The sequence below is a fragment of the Vicugna pacos genome, unplaced genomic scaffold (genome assembly GCF_048564905.1).
Source record: "Vicugna pacos unplaced genomic scaffold, VicPac4 scaffold_65, whole genome shotgun sequence".
NCBI lineage: Eukaryota > Metazoa > Chordata > Mammalia > Artiodactyla > Camelidae > Vicugna > Vicugna pacos.
The window spans coordinates 656,877-670,499 of NW_027328746.1; the positions used below are offsets into that span (position 1 = coordinate 656,877).

At 51.8% G+C, this 13,623-nt stretch overlaps 1 long non-coding RNA gene and 1 pseudogene across 1 annotated transcript in view; one reads left to right on the plus strand and one right to left on the minus strand.

Annotated features, from left to right (window-relative positions):
- LOC140694609 (melanocortin-2 receptor accessory protein 2-like) overlaps nt 1-1,951 on the minus strand; it is a 73,085-nt pseudogene extending 71,134 nt beyond the window's left edge.
- LOC140694596 (uncharacterized) overlaps nt 1-13,623 on the plus strand; it is a 490,643-nt gene that overhangs the window by 334,775 nt on the left and 142,245 nt on the right. The window lies entirely within an intron of this gene.

The window sequence follows — 13,623 nt, forward strand, 5'->3', positions numbered from 1 at the left end:
ACTGGGTGAATAAATCTAAAAAGAAAAAAACACCCAGAGTTTAGCAGCGAGTCATGCATGCAGTGTGACTGATCAAAAGCAAGTTGTTTCCAAACAGGTGTGCAGGCTTGATGCCTTCATGAATCAAGTCTGTGTGGCACCAGGCCACCTCGAATACATGTTGACGAGGTATGTATAAGCCCTTCAACATCCCAGCTCAAAGCCCACACACGAGCCACACGACCATCACCTACACGTCTGCAAAACACACATCATGGTGAAAAGCACTTTTCTTGCTCAGTAGCCGGTGGCAGAGCACTGTGAGCAGACAGAGATACAGGGACACAGGGACACAGAGGCACCTCCCCTCACTCAGCTGATAAACTTCCGTGCATTCCTGCGGACAGGACTGTCATAAAATGCACCATGCATTGATCCTCCTCCTAGGAAAGAAATGACAGGGTTGTCCTCAGGTTTGAGCAAGAGTGGCCAGGAGATCTCAGAAGAGCTGTTTCAGCACAACCAACAGAAACGATGGCCACCGTGACCACGAGAGACGTCCCCTGCCATCTCGGTAGGCACTTGGGCTCCTGACAAAAGCTGGGCTCCTCAGTAAAGGGTTGAGTAGAAGGCACAGACCTGAGGGATGCCCCAGCAATAGGCAGGAGGTAGGGCCTGGTTTATACTGCTCTGGGTGTATCCCATCCTCATCCGAATACGAAATCAGAAATTTGCAAAACAGCAGAGCTGGGATGGATCACCTACTCCAGACTCCTCTCCTTACAGTTAAAAGGGTGGCAGCCCTGAGAGGCAAAGCAACGTGCTAAAGGCAGAGCGTGGAAGTGGCACCGTGCCAACCCCCGTTCAAGGCCGCTAACAATGAGTATGGGGCCAAGGTCTCCAACTAGGAGAATGAGACAGTGTAAATACTTTGTTCCCCCCAAAACCCCAAATGTTTTTTAAAGGCACAAAAACTCACCTTAACCAGCTCTCTTCTGAAGGGGCTCTCTTCTGTCTCCGTCTTTCTGTCTGTCTCCATTTCTCTCTCTCAGACACAAACACATACAATTTTGTGAAAGGGGAATTCCTGCCATACAAAGACAGACTTCACATCTTCAGAAAGACACTTGACAAAGCACGTTTCTCAATTCAAGTCTTTGTGTGAGGTCTGAGCAACTGGCTTATCTTCTAGAACAATTGGTGGGTCCAAAAACAGGAGATCATCTTCCCCAAAGGAAGAGTTCTGGTCCGTGTTGTTGAAGTTGGGGATGTCACATTTCATTAGCCTGTTCGGCTCCTCCTCTGGCCACCTGCTGCATCTGATGGCTTCCTGGAGCTGAATATCACTGTCAAGGGCAATGGTTGAGATACCAGCTTTGGCCTTGCCCAAGTGGTCCACTTCAATGACGTAGCAGTGAAAGAGGGACCTAGATTCGTCATTGCGCTGCCAGAGAACACCTTGGGCACCAGCGGCCTTCCAAAGTCTGACACAAAGCTCTTCAGTCTGAATCTCTTCTTGGGAGACTCTGCATTGCTATAAAGAAAACCAAAATAAAAGATCGCTCACACTCTAGCTCAGTGACCTGAAGAATCATAGTTTTTGCCATCTACTGAGTGCAAGTCCCTGCACAGAGCACGCTTACAAGCACTGGAAGTGAGAGACATCACTTCTGAACACATACAATTAAACCCAAGGCAAAAGTCTCAAGTGAGGGCCCTTGGACCATCCTGAAAAGACATCTTTCCCTGAGAATCTTCAATATTGCTGTACCGCACAACACTGTTTCTCAATGGGACACTCAGATCATCTTCATCAGAATTAGTTAAAGTGCCTCTTAAAATGCAGAATTCTGGGGTACAGACACTCAGCGTCTCCAGAGGTAGGGACCGGTAGTCTGTATTTTCAGAGCCAGCAAGATCACTAAACACGCTCACGTTTAACACCGCCGTCTACATCGGGTCACCTGAGCATCGACAGTGCTGTCTCACGGGGTGGGGGGGTGTCATGTGTGTCAGGGTGCTGATCTACCCACGAGATTCCCCTGATTCTCAGAACTGACAGTGCAGCCCCATTGGGCAAGAAATACCACCACTTCACAATGCATACGCAGGGCGCCCGACTGACAGATACAATCAGTGATAGGAGAGGGGACAAAACTCAGGTCCCTGATCCCTTGTTTCACTTACTATGGGACAAATGATCAATTCAAGGGTAATAAATCAGTGAATGAGTGAATAACATGACTCTCGTTAGTCCCACGAGTGCCTGAAGAGGGAGCCTGGGCACACTGAGAACCATAACAGCCCATCTACTTAATTGCCATCCTTCCCAGATTTGTGTAAAGGTTACTTCCACCCAGGCAGTGACTCCTGAAGGGCAAGAATCATGTCTGAACACACTCTCAAATCCAGAACAGAACCTGACAACAATTAGGCTCTGGAGTCTGTGTTTAGCGAGTGTGGAATCTCAGTGATTCCAGCTCTTACACCTTGCCTTCCCATCCCACCCCTCACGATATGGCCCTTATGACCAGTTCTCCCAGGGCTGGGGCCACGGAACCCATTTACAGGACTGGAACAATCTGATCATGTAAACCATCCCCCAGAATATCATCAAGAGTCACCTGCATTTCAGGGATCAGTAATCCCAGAAGCTTTGCAGTTCAGGCAGCTGAGGGATTTTTTATATCAGCTCTGTCTTCTACTGTGACTGCCTGGGTGACATCAGACAAGGAAGTCTCAAAAGCCTGAGCTTTTTCTTTCAGGAATAATCTACTTAACAAATCTCATTGACCATTTAACAAATGTGATGTGAAGATCAATGATTTACACAGGAGTACAACATTCACTAGGTCATGGATTTTGAATCCGAGGAAAATCATTTGAGAAAGATTGACAGAATTTAGCTTTAATGCAAATTTAAGTATTGTTACCATTCAGTAAATCATCTTCTTCCCCTACTTATCACTTCACCCAAGTTTAAAAGATGTTTGAGAACAGGGATGAGTGTGCCAGCAATCTGTGACCCAATAACCTAAAATGTCACCTAGGAAAAAGAGGGGAGAAACACATTTTTAAAAAGTATGGTGAGGACAGTGGGGCCATCCCCCAACTCCACACTAAGAACCTCTGAGTAATAGCTTTCCTGCCTACCTTGGGCATCAGCTGATGTGAAAACCCACCTAGAAACCACACTGTCCAGCAGCTCTTCCGTAACACAGGCTACACTTTCTCAGGGTTAAGAATTGGGTCAAGTAACCCCTTCGCTGAAGAATAAAGACAAAGGAGAACAAGAGTTCTTCCCCTCCCCAGAGGAGAGCCCAGACCTTGGGCTGCATGCACTGCACCCACCTCCCAGGAGAAGGATAAACTGGAGAAGGACGTCCTGCGAAACTAGGGCAGCAAAGGTAGAGATGGGAACAAATAGACCAGCTGGCCTGGGACAGCACCCTCCGTCGCTGCCTTGGTGGCTGCCTCCGCCCCCTCAGCACATCCTGCCCACCTCCGGTGGCTAAGCTGTCAGGGAAACCGTGCTTTGCGACCTGGGGCAACAGAGGCTGCCCCCAGGCCAAGCTGCTGGGGAGATGGGAGCTAAACCACTAGCTCCCAAGTGGCAGGCTCCATACCCTCGCCATCACCCCGCCGCCCCCGCAACTTAACGCACCCCCGGGGCAATATGACCCTGAGAAGGGTGACCTGGGAACGAGGGGCAGCAGAGGCCGCCCCCACGTCAGGCCTCCAGAGAGAAGGGAGCTTATCCTCCAGCTCGCAATAGGCAGCACCCCTCTCCTCTCCACCCCCTGATCTCACTGCGCCCACCTCCCAGGAGAAACCTGACCTGGTGTGTTGTGTCAGGCGAATCTTGGGCGGGAGAGGCCGTCCCCAGGCCAGGTCAGGGGAAAGGAGAAGAGGCCCCATTAGGCGGGGCAGCCGGCAGTCGCAGCTGCCTCTGCCCCTCGACCTCATCGCGTCCACCTCCCAGGAGCAAGCTGACCTGGAGACGGGCATCCGGCTTCTTGGGCAGCAGAGGACGCCCCCAGGATTGGCCGTAGGGAAGAGGGGAGCTAATTGACAAGCTCCGCGCTGCAGGTCCTCTACCCCCGCCGTCGCCACCCTCGCACCTTAAAGGCACCGCCCAGGGCGCCCCTACCCAGCAGGCTGAATGGGACAGGTGTGTCTGCTGATCTGGGGCAGGAGAGGCCACTCCCACACCAGGCCATCGGGGAGACGGGAGCCAATCCACCAACTCCCCAAGGCATCCCCATCCCCCCGCATCAGCCACCGCTCCTGCCCCCTGACCTCACGGTGGCCTCCTCTAGGGAGCAGGCTGACCTGGAGATGGACGTCCGGCGAACTTGGGGCAACAGGGACCGCCCCCAGGGCAAACCATGAGGGGAAATGGGAGCAAATGGACCGGCTTCATGGGAAAACCCGCCGCTGCTGCCACCACCCACAAAGTACCACGCCCGCCTCCCGGGGTCAGGCTGACTAGGATACACGTGTCCCGTAACCCAGGGCAACAGAGACCGCCCCCAGGACAAGCCGCGGGGAAGATGGGAGCAAATGGGCCCGCTTCCCCGCTGCAGGCCCCCGATCCCCGCCACCCCTGCACCCTGACTACCCTGCCTCCCGCCCCCAGTTGGCTAAGTGGGACAGGGGTGTCCCGGAACCTGGGGCAGCAGAGGCCGCCTGCAGGCAACACGGTGCAGACATGGAGCTAATCCACAAGCTACCCCGGGGCAGCCTCCCTATCCCCGCAGCCACCACCTTACCAGCTCCCTGACCGCACCGCACCCATCTCCCAGGAGCAAGCTCACCTGGAGTCGGACCTCAGGCAAATCTCCGGCGGCAGAGGTCGCCCCCAGGCCAGGCCGCGAGGGAGAGAAGAAATGGAGCAGAGCTCCCTGGAACGGCCCCCCTCCCCCTGGCGCCGCCGCCGCCGCCGCCTCCCAGGAGCAAGCACACCTGGAGGCCGGCGTCCCGCCTCTAGGGCAGCGGAGGCCGCTCCTAGACTCCACCGCGGGGGAGAGCGGAGCGAATTGACCGGCTCCCCCGCGGCAGGCCCCCTACCAACGTGGGCCCCGCACCTTAACGACACCGCCTCCACTCCCCACTCAGCAAGCTGAGTGGGACAGGTGTGTCCGGCGACCTGGGGCAGCAGAGGCCGCTCCCAGGCCCGGCAGCCGGGACAAGGCAGCTATTCCACCAGTTCGCCAGGGGCAGCCGCGCTCCGCCCCTCTGCCGCTGCCGCCGCCCGCTGACCTAACCGCCCCACCTCCCAGGAGCAAGCTTACTTGGAGTCCAACATCTGGCGAATCTCCGGCGGCCAAGCCCCCCCCCCCCCCAGTCCAGGCTGCAGGGAAGAGAAGAAATCGACCGGCTTGCCCGGGCAGCCTCCCACCTGCCGCCGCCGCCGCCGCCGCCGCCCCAAACCATTGCACTAGCCTCCCGGGGTCAGGCTGACTGCGAGGATGTGCACTTGCCTTCTGATCCTGGCTACGTGCCTGAGCACCTCCCTGCACCTCTACACTCCCTGTACCTCTGCACCCCTGCCACTCTCTGCACTTCTGCACTGCCTGCACCCCCGCATCCCCTGAACTGCCTGCACCCTCCACAGCCCCTGCACCCCTGCCACCACTTACACCTTTGCACTGCGTACACTCCTGCACCCCTGCATGTCCCACACACCACCTCTTGGGCCTGTGGCAGAGTCTCTGCTGTTAGACCAATGCACAGGGACTCACTCTTTGCCAGTATATGATGCATCAGTGGACGTCTGAGGTTGGCTGCAGGAAGGTACATGTTCCCGGTCACTAGCCTGGGCCACTAGGGTGATCTCTGGGAGGTCACCCAGGACGGGCTCAGAGATGCTGTTCTCTGGGAAGAGAGGAGTTGAAACTGCTCTTGAGGGCAGAGCTGTGCTCAGCAGGCGGTCCACGCTTCATGTTTTACACAGGGCTTCGGAGAAGTGAAACGGATCCGGCCAAGTAAGACCAGCCTGCTGTGCGCCCACCTCAGTCCTGGGCTCTGAGGCAGACCGACTGGCTCCCACCCTCAGGACCCAGTTTGGGCACCTGAATGTTCCCTTGGAGGCATCCTGTCAGTTCTCAGGAAGAAGTCTGGCTGCTTCCACCCCATGGCCCTCCCTCCCACTGTGCTAGCCTCAGGAAGGTTCCTTATTTGGGGAAGAAGGCAGCCCACCCCCTACCCCACCCCTCACCTTTCTCTAACCCAGGCTGGTGCTTTCTTTGCCCTTCAGAGTCTGGAAAGCCTTTCCCCTTCAGTTATGTCCCTTCTGAGATGGACTTGCTTCCACGCAATTCTAGGCGAGGATGCACCATGGAATGCATTGGGTAAGAGAACCAAAATAAATAGTTTCTTCTGTGAGGATTTCTGTTTATCTACTGAGGCTGGGCTGTGTGTAGTTTGCTACAGCTATTCGTGCGAGGGGCTAAAGCCGCCTGTGTGTCCTTGTTTTCATCTCCCCGCTGTCTTTGGGTTTTCCCTAGACACTCCTGAGACATTTACTTCTTTTAATTTTATTCCTGTTATTACACAGGGGCCCTACTGACATGGAGGTAAGGTGTTGGGGGAGCGGGACAGATTAGGGCATCTGTAGTCCTGTGATTAGTTCTCATTGAGCCTGTGCCCTGAGCTGTGACCTCCACAAGTATGTCTCCCTCCCCCACCCCAATTTGGGTGACACAGATGGTATTTCCCTTCTCCCAGGTAGGTTAGGCTCTGTAAAATAACTTCTCATTAAAAAACAAAACAAAACAAAACACAACCCCCCACAATTGAAGAGAATGTTCTGGGTGTATTTCAATAGAGCTATTTTTTTCCTTTCCTGGCAGAAAGCATGAGGAGTTTTCCTATGATCTTCACTCTGAGAACAGGGTACGGTCCTGGAAGTAAAATGCATGAAAAAGAGCAGGGGGATCCTCTGACTGGCCCCCTGGAGTTGTCACACTCAGACTTCCCCACGCTGAGCCTCCAGCTGGCCTCAGGGACCTGCTAAATCTGCCTGCCCCCGGGGATCTTACAAAAGCGGGTTCTGCCCTGGGAACTGTGACTCTCCAAGCCTGCCCGGCTGCCTCTCTGGGTTGGGAGAAGCTTTCCCCCTCAGTTTTCTTGTGGATCTAAGAAGACCAGTGGGTTTTCAGCTCCCTCAGCTCTGGTATTGTTTTCAGGACAGAAGGAGCAACTTCTGAGCTCCTCACAAGCTGGACCAGAGGCTGGAAGCCTCCCCTCCTCTGCCTCCATGCAGACAATCAGTGGCTGTGGTTCTAGCCGAGTTTCTGAAGATGTGGATTTAAACACACACATCCCAGCCCCCACAGGAGCACACAGTCCCCTAAATCCCTACAACTTCCACTGGTAACTACGGAGCTGATGAGGACACGGCTTTCGGGACTGCAGTGGCCTGACTGCATGACTTGCTCCGTGGACAATTTACGTGCTTGTTCTGGGCCTTGTCTGAAGTGGCTTGCTTACTATACCTGGTACATGGGAAATATAAAATAAGTACTAGAACCTCCACTTCTCTCTCTTGGGCCTTCCGACCTAAAAAGTAATAAGTGAACTCAGACGGCCTAGTCACCTCAATGAGGTCAGACCAGCCTGGCTCTCCTGAGTGATGGGCACTGACTTGCACGTTTACTCGGAACAGTAGGGGAACTGCCTTCCTCTAACTGGGCCTCTCCCCACGCCAGGCACGCTCTCAGCTGAGACGGGGCCAACTCCCCCATTGAGGTGTGTGCTGGTGGCTTCAGTGTGACCTGGCCCTGCCAGGACATGAACCTGCAGTGAGGTGGAGTGTCAGGAGCGGGGGTCCCTGCTGGAGCAGCAGGGGGCCCGGTAACACCCTGCCCAGCCTGGTGCCTGGGGCTCCCCAACATCTCCTACGGCCTCCGGGTCGGCTCTGGTCCGGGCCACTCCATGCACCCTCCCAGTATCTTTTCATTAAGTCCCTTTTTTGCTTTTATCAGCCAGAGGTGGCTTCTGTTGCTTGTTCAGTGAAACAGTGCATCAGGAAACCAGACTACTTCTAAGATCAGTAAAATACCAACCTCGGTCAGCTCGCCGGGCAGACCGTGCAGCACAAAGGCCTGCACAGGGCTGTGCGAACGGCTTACGTGAAGGGTCCTCATCATCTGTCTTCAGAGATACAGAAGCTGGTAGTTCAGGTAAAACCACAGGGAGGGATTGAGGAATCCAAAGCTGGTTGGTTTCAAAGACTAACCGGTCGGACCAGACCCCTGAGCTGTGGTCAGAAGCCTGGCTCAGTGTCACGCAGACTCAGCACCCTAAGTGTCCGGTGGGGCTGGTGCTGTTCCCTTTACAGGCTCTCGTTGGGGATTCACTGTAGCCCCTTACACTCAGCAGGGAATCCAGCCCTCTTAGCCCCCACCCTGAGTGTTCCATGACACAAATCTCGGGAGTGTTTAATTTTCATCTTTGTTTAGGAGGATGAAGGTGGGGCAAGAGGAGACATAAATTCAAACTTAGTGACACCAAGTCACAGCCAGTACCTCCTCCTCGGAGAGCTATGTGCTCCCACAGTGGTGGCTGGGGGGCTGGGCAGAGCCCCTCCACTGGTCACAGTGGGACTCACTCCTCTGGCTGCAACTGATGGGTTGGACAACCAATCCAGAGGGGACAGAGCATCTTTCCCGGGAATTTGGAACTGACATACAGAAATTAATTTCACTCATCTGGGGATTGGGAGGAGGGTGGGAATCTAATGAAACCAGAGCAGGAGGGAAAGTTACAAGTGAATGAGAGAGAGACAAAGAGACTGAGCTTGTGAGAGCAAATAGTGGGAAGGAAGGAAAACAATTGGGACAGAGGAATTCCAGCCCCTGGCTGTCTAGTGTGTCCCAGCCCATCAACGAACCTGCGGGATGGTTGACATCATTCCAGTTTTGCAGATTAGGAAACAGGCTGAAAGACACGGGGGTTGGCTTCGGGTGCACAGTTAATTTAAGTGCCACTGGACCCCTCACTTCCCGCTGCCTGAAGGCACCATGATCCTCACATGGACCCTGCTGTGCTGACAGCCCAGCACCCTGATCAAAGGGACCCTGCGGGAGTGGGAACCTCTCTGAGTGTGGAGAGTTCCCTGCACCGAGATTCCATGCATCAGCAGGCTCCCGCTCACCCCAGGTTAACGTCTCCCCAGCTGTGCAGTCTCCCGACCCGCTTCCCTCCCTGCCAGGCACCCCCGGTCTTACCACCGAGTGTACAGCAGGAATTCAGGCACAGGGATGCCCAAAGCAACACGAGCCCACTGGCTGTACAAACAGCAGACTCCCAGCCCCACCTGGGCTCCATGGGGATAGTAGGTGTCCTCAACTTTCATGTATCTAAGGCTAACTGTTTCTTCAGCTGGAGGCTATAGAGAAAAATATAAGGCCCAAAACATGGTTCAGTGAGGAATTCCTCCAAGGACCAGACTCCAGAGTCTACAACCAGTTGTGCTGTCCCTCCTACCCCCTGACTTTGGGTGAGGTGGATTATTGATCAGCACAATTGCCGGTGGCCCAGCTCCTGGGCTTAGCTGCCCAGAGGGGGATGGGGGAATGGGTAAGGCCAGGGCACTCAGGAAGAGCACAGAGGCCCTGCCCTCACACCTCCGCACTTGTAAACCGTTCCCCAAACCTCAAGGCATCGGACAGAGTGCAGCCACCACAATAATGAGATGCTCCCATCTCTTCACTCACTCCTGTCGGTTCACTTACGTGCTGAGCATCCACTGGGTCACAGGACATGACACACAGGATGGCCGATGGGACAGGCTTGGTACTTACCCCTGGATCCTGTTCAGTCTGATGGAAGAATGATCACTCATAAATGGTTTCTCAAAAGGATACATAGACAGAAGACAAACTGCAGAGTGAATCAAATTTTAAAATATAAATGAAGATCCCCCAGTCTCCCCGCCTAAGCTTAACAGCATAAAGAAAATAGATCTTGCCTTTGATCACCAAGGAAGTGGTCATCCCCTCTCAGGAGGAAAGGAGAGTTATTCTTTGAGCAGGACACCGAAGTGCTCCATCGGATTGGACCAGGACCTCTGCATTCATTCAGCAAATCTGTATAAGCTCCTACTACATATGGGAATCTAGTAACTATACCCATTCCCAAGGGTCTTGGGCTTTATTAGTCAACAAAATAGACACGATTCCTCATCACTGGGGACTCAGAGTTTTAGCAGAGGAAACAGGCAGCATGTTGGGGGTAGCAAGAGCTTGGGGAAAAATAAGAGTGATATGAGCAAGCTCAGGTGATGCTGGTGGGGTGGGAGGCAGGCAGGAGGGAAAAAGGCAATCCTGGCAGATCTCACGGAGTAATGAACTTGAAGCAGAATAGATCCGGAGGAAGAAGGAAGAGCCGGAGCCAGAGGCCCCCAGAGTGATGGGGAGAGTGTGGATGGAGAGGCAGAGCATGCCGGATCCTGGAAGACTTTGGGACGACTTTGGCTCCTAAAGAAATGGTGACCCTTTTAGTGAGTTTTGATGGGATGGGTGATGTCCAATTTTTGCTTTTGTTTTGTTTTTTGGGGGGGAGGGTAATTTATTTTAGTGAAGGTGCTGTGGTTTTAACCCAGGATCTCATGCATGCTAAGCATGCGCTCTATCACTGAGCTACACCCACCACCTCAATGGATGCTTTTATAGGATCCCTCTGACTCTGTGTGGATGAGATTGTAGAAAAGCAAAGATGGAAGAAGGAGGCTATTTGGTGTCCAAGAAGGCGCTGAAGGTGGCTCCTAGGAAGGTGGGGAACAGGGAGTAGGTGGTTAATGAAGACAGAGTAGCCAGAATTAGAAAATTAGAAAAAACAAGCTGGATTTGCTGTGTGTGTGTAAGAGAAAGGGAGAGAAAGAACATGGTTCCAACATCTGGACCTGGAAAATGGGATGGATGTCCTCTCCATCCACAGGGGATGGGACAAGATGGGGCTGAGCAGGTGGAAAGGGGCTAGAATCAGCTCAGTTCTTCAATGTCATGGTTAAGGAGTCTATTAGATATTGCCACAGAAATGCCCAATAGGTAGAGGAGTGTGGTTTTTTGTTTTCTTTCTTTTTAATATTAAAAAATATAATTTAAATGTATTAATTTTATTATGTGAATGAGTTTGGAATTTTATTTCATGCCAAGGTATACATTATAATAGCCAAATGGAAAATATATCAGAAAAGGGGAGGAATGAGTGCTTTCACATAAACTGACTGTCCATAACGTAGGTTAAATTTCAATAAAACCAGTCTTCAGTGCAAAAACCTCATCTTGGTGTTACATAAAATTAAATGAAAAAGGACTATGTTGATGTATCATTATTTCATGTTACATAATAGCCCCAAACCAACACACTGTTTAACTATGAGGCTTGTAGAAATACTATTCACTTTATTGACATAAATACAGAAATGCAGAAAGGTTCTAAGGTAGAATAAGCATCTTAGTGGAAATAATAGAGATCTGAGCATTTTACATGATACGTATGGACTGATTCAAAATTTGGAAAAGTAATTTACACAGTAGAACATATGTATGAATGTGAAAGCAAGATGAACGAAAGAAAAAGAATTTGAGTATCAGGGAGAGAGTTCCAAATGGAAAGGGCAAATCAGGGAGTTTTGGACAAATCGAGAAATTGATGGCATGTCAATTTCCAAGTCTGGTTGCTTCCACCAAAGGTATAGCAGAGAGAGAGAGGAGAGACCCAGGACCCATCTCCGGGGCACATTCACAGTAAATGTTTGGAAAAAAGAGGAGACGTTGGCAAAAGACCAGCCAGTGGATCGAAAGCAGAACGATGGGCTGGAGGCCAAGTAAAGCAGGAACACGGGGGAGGAGAGATGGCAGAGCTGGGTCAAATGCTGCCAAAGGGCCACGCATGATGAAGACTAAAAACTGACCACAATATTTAGCAACGTGCGGTCACTGATGGCCTTGACAGAGCAGTTTCCATAGAGCGAGGGATCAGGGGAAAAGCCAGAGTGGGTGCAAAAGGGGATGGCTCAGGAGAATATGCAGACAGTGAGTTTAAACTACTCATTAAAGATTTGCTGCAAAGACATGGGCTGGCAATCGGTGGGGGTGAATTAGGGTCAAAGAGTGCTGTTTGTTTCTTTTAAGAGGAGGGGCTTTTATATACTGATAGGAGCCAACTAGCAGGAGAACAAAATAGATGAGTTAGTGACAGAGAGGATGGATGTGGGAGTGACAGCCTGGAGAAGATTGGATGGATGGGCCCCCTGGCGACTTTTGGATGATCTGGCTTTCGATGTCACCTGTAATAAGAGGTGGGGCAGCGAGAGTTAGGTCACAGACATCAGAAGGCAAGCGGGTGTGCTGGGAGTTGCTGGTGAAAGTTCTCTTCTGTTGGCTTCAGTTTGCTTGGTCAAAGTAGAAAAGTAAACTTACCAGCTGAGGAACGAGGAGGAAGAGTTACTGGAGTCATGAGCAGAAGATACGGAAGAGCCTTCAGGGACAATGGGACAGTGAAAAGAGCACAGGGAGACGGGGGGAGTGTGCTCTCAGAAAGTTGCATTTTATCTTTGAGGTCCCCAAGTGTTGGATGTGTGATTGCCCTTCCTGCTGTCTACAAAATAAAAATTGATTATGGTTCAGGGAAAATGCTATTTCATTCTAAGAGGCTGCCTGCTTCTCAGGAATGTTCATCTTAAACTGCAAACATTACAAAAATGTTGAAAAGAAGAACTTGTGTACCCAATGACCCACTATTTTCTATAAATTTGGTTGCTATTTAGTTCCCCTATCAATACCACAGAACCGATACTGCCTAGGATGGAGATACATCGATGCTTACATGGAAATGAAATCTGTATCTTTTTCCTAAACTCCATGGCTTCCTTAACATCCCATTCCCCTTGGAATTTAGGGGTGTCCGGTATAAGAAATGAGAAACAGTTTGAGAAAATCCCGGCTCAGAATTACACAGCACAACCTCAGCTCAGAAATATACAGCCGTAAAAATGCTTAGAAGCAAAACTCCGTAACTACTCAAAGAATTTTGCAAACCTGGGCCTGCCCAGATGTTTCCAAACTGGAAAGGTACTCCAATCACCTGACCGGGAACCAGAGGCTGGTCAGCCTTTTCTGTAAAAGCCAGAGAGTAAATATTTTCAGTTTTGCAGATCATTTTGTTGTAACCATGCAGGTCTGCAATAAGAAAGTGAAGAGCACTGGGAGACAGGAAACAAATGGGCATGCCCACACCCTCCCTTCCACTCAGGGCAGCTTCTCTGTGGTGGGGAGCTTTGCCACAATGACTTGTTTCTTTGTTTCCATTGGTTTCTTTGTTTCCACCTTACTGCTCAAGCTCAGAAATTCAAGTGAGCCTTGTCCTTCAGCATCCATGCAGAGAGAAGGCTGAGCAGGGGTGGGGACCCCACCTGACAGAGAAGAGAGATGGCTTGTCACCATGACATGAGACAATCACACCTTCCGGGGTGAAAGGGAACAAAGATAAGGGAAGGGAACAGCAGTGGGACCCCTGGGTCACCTGCCAGGCTTGCTCTCCCTCAACGGCCACCCTGGGGGCCTGGGTGGTGTTGGAACTCAGCTACAGTGATTAGGCTGAGGGGACTCAGGATAAAGGTCCCTCCGTCTCCAC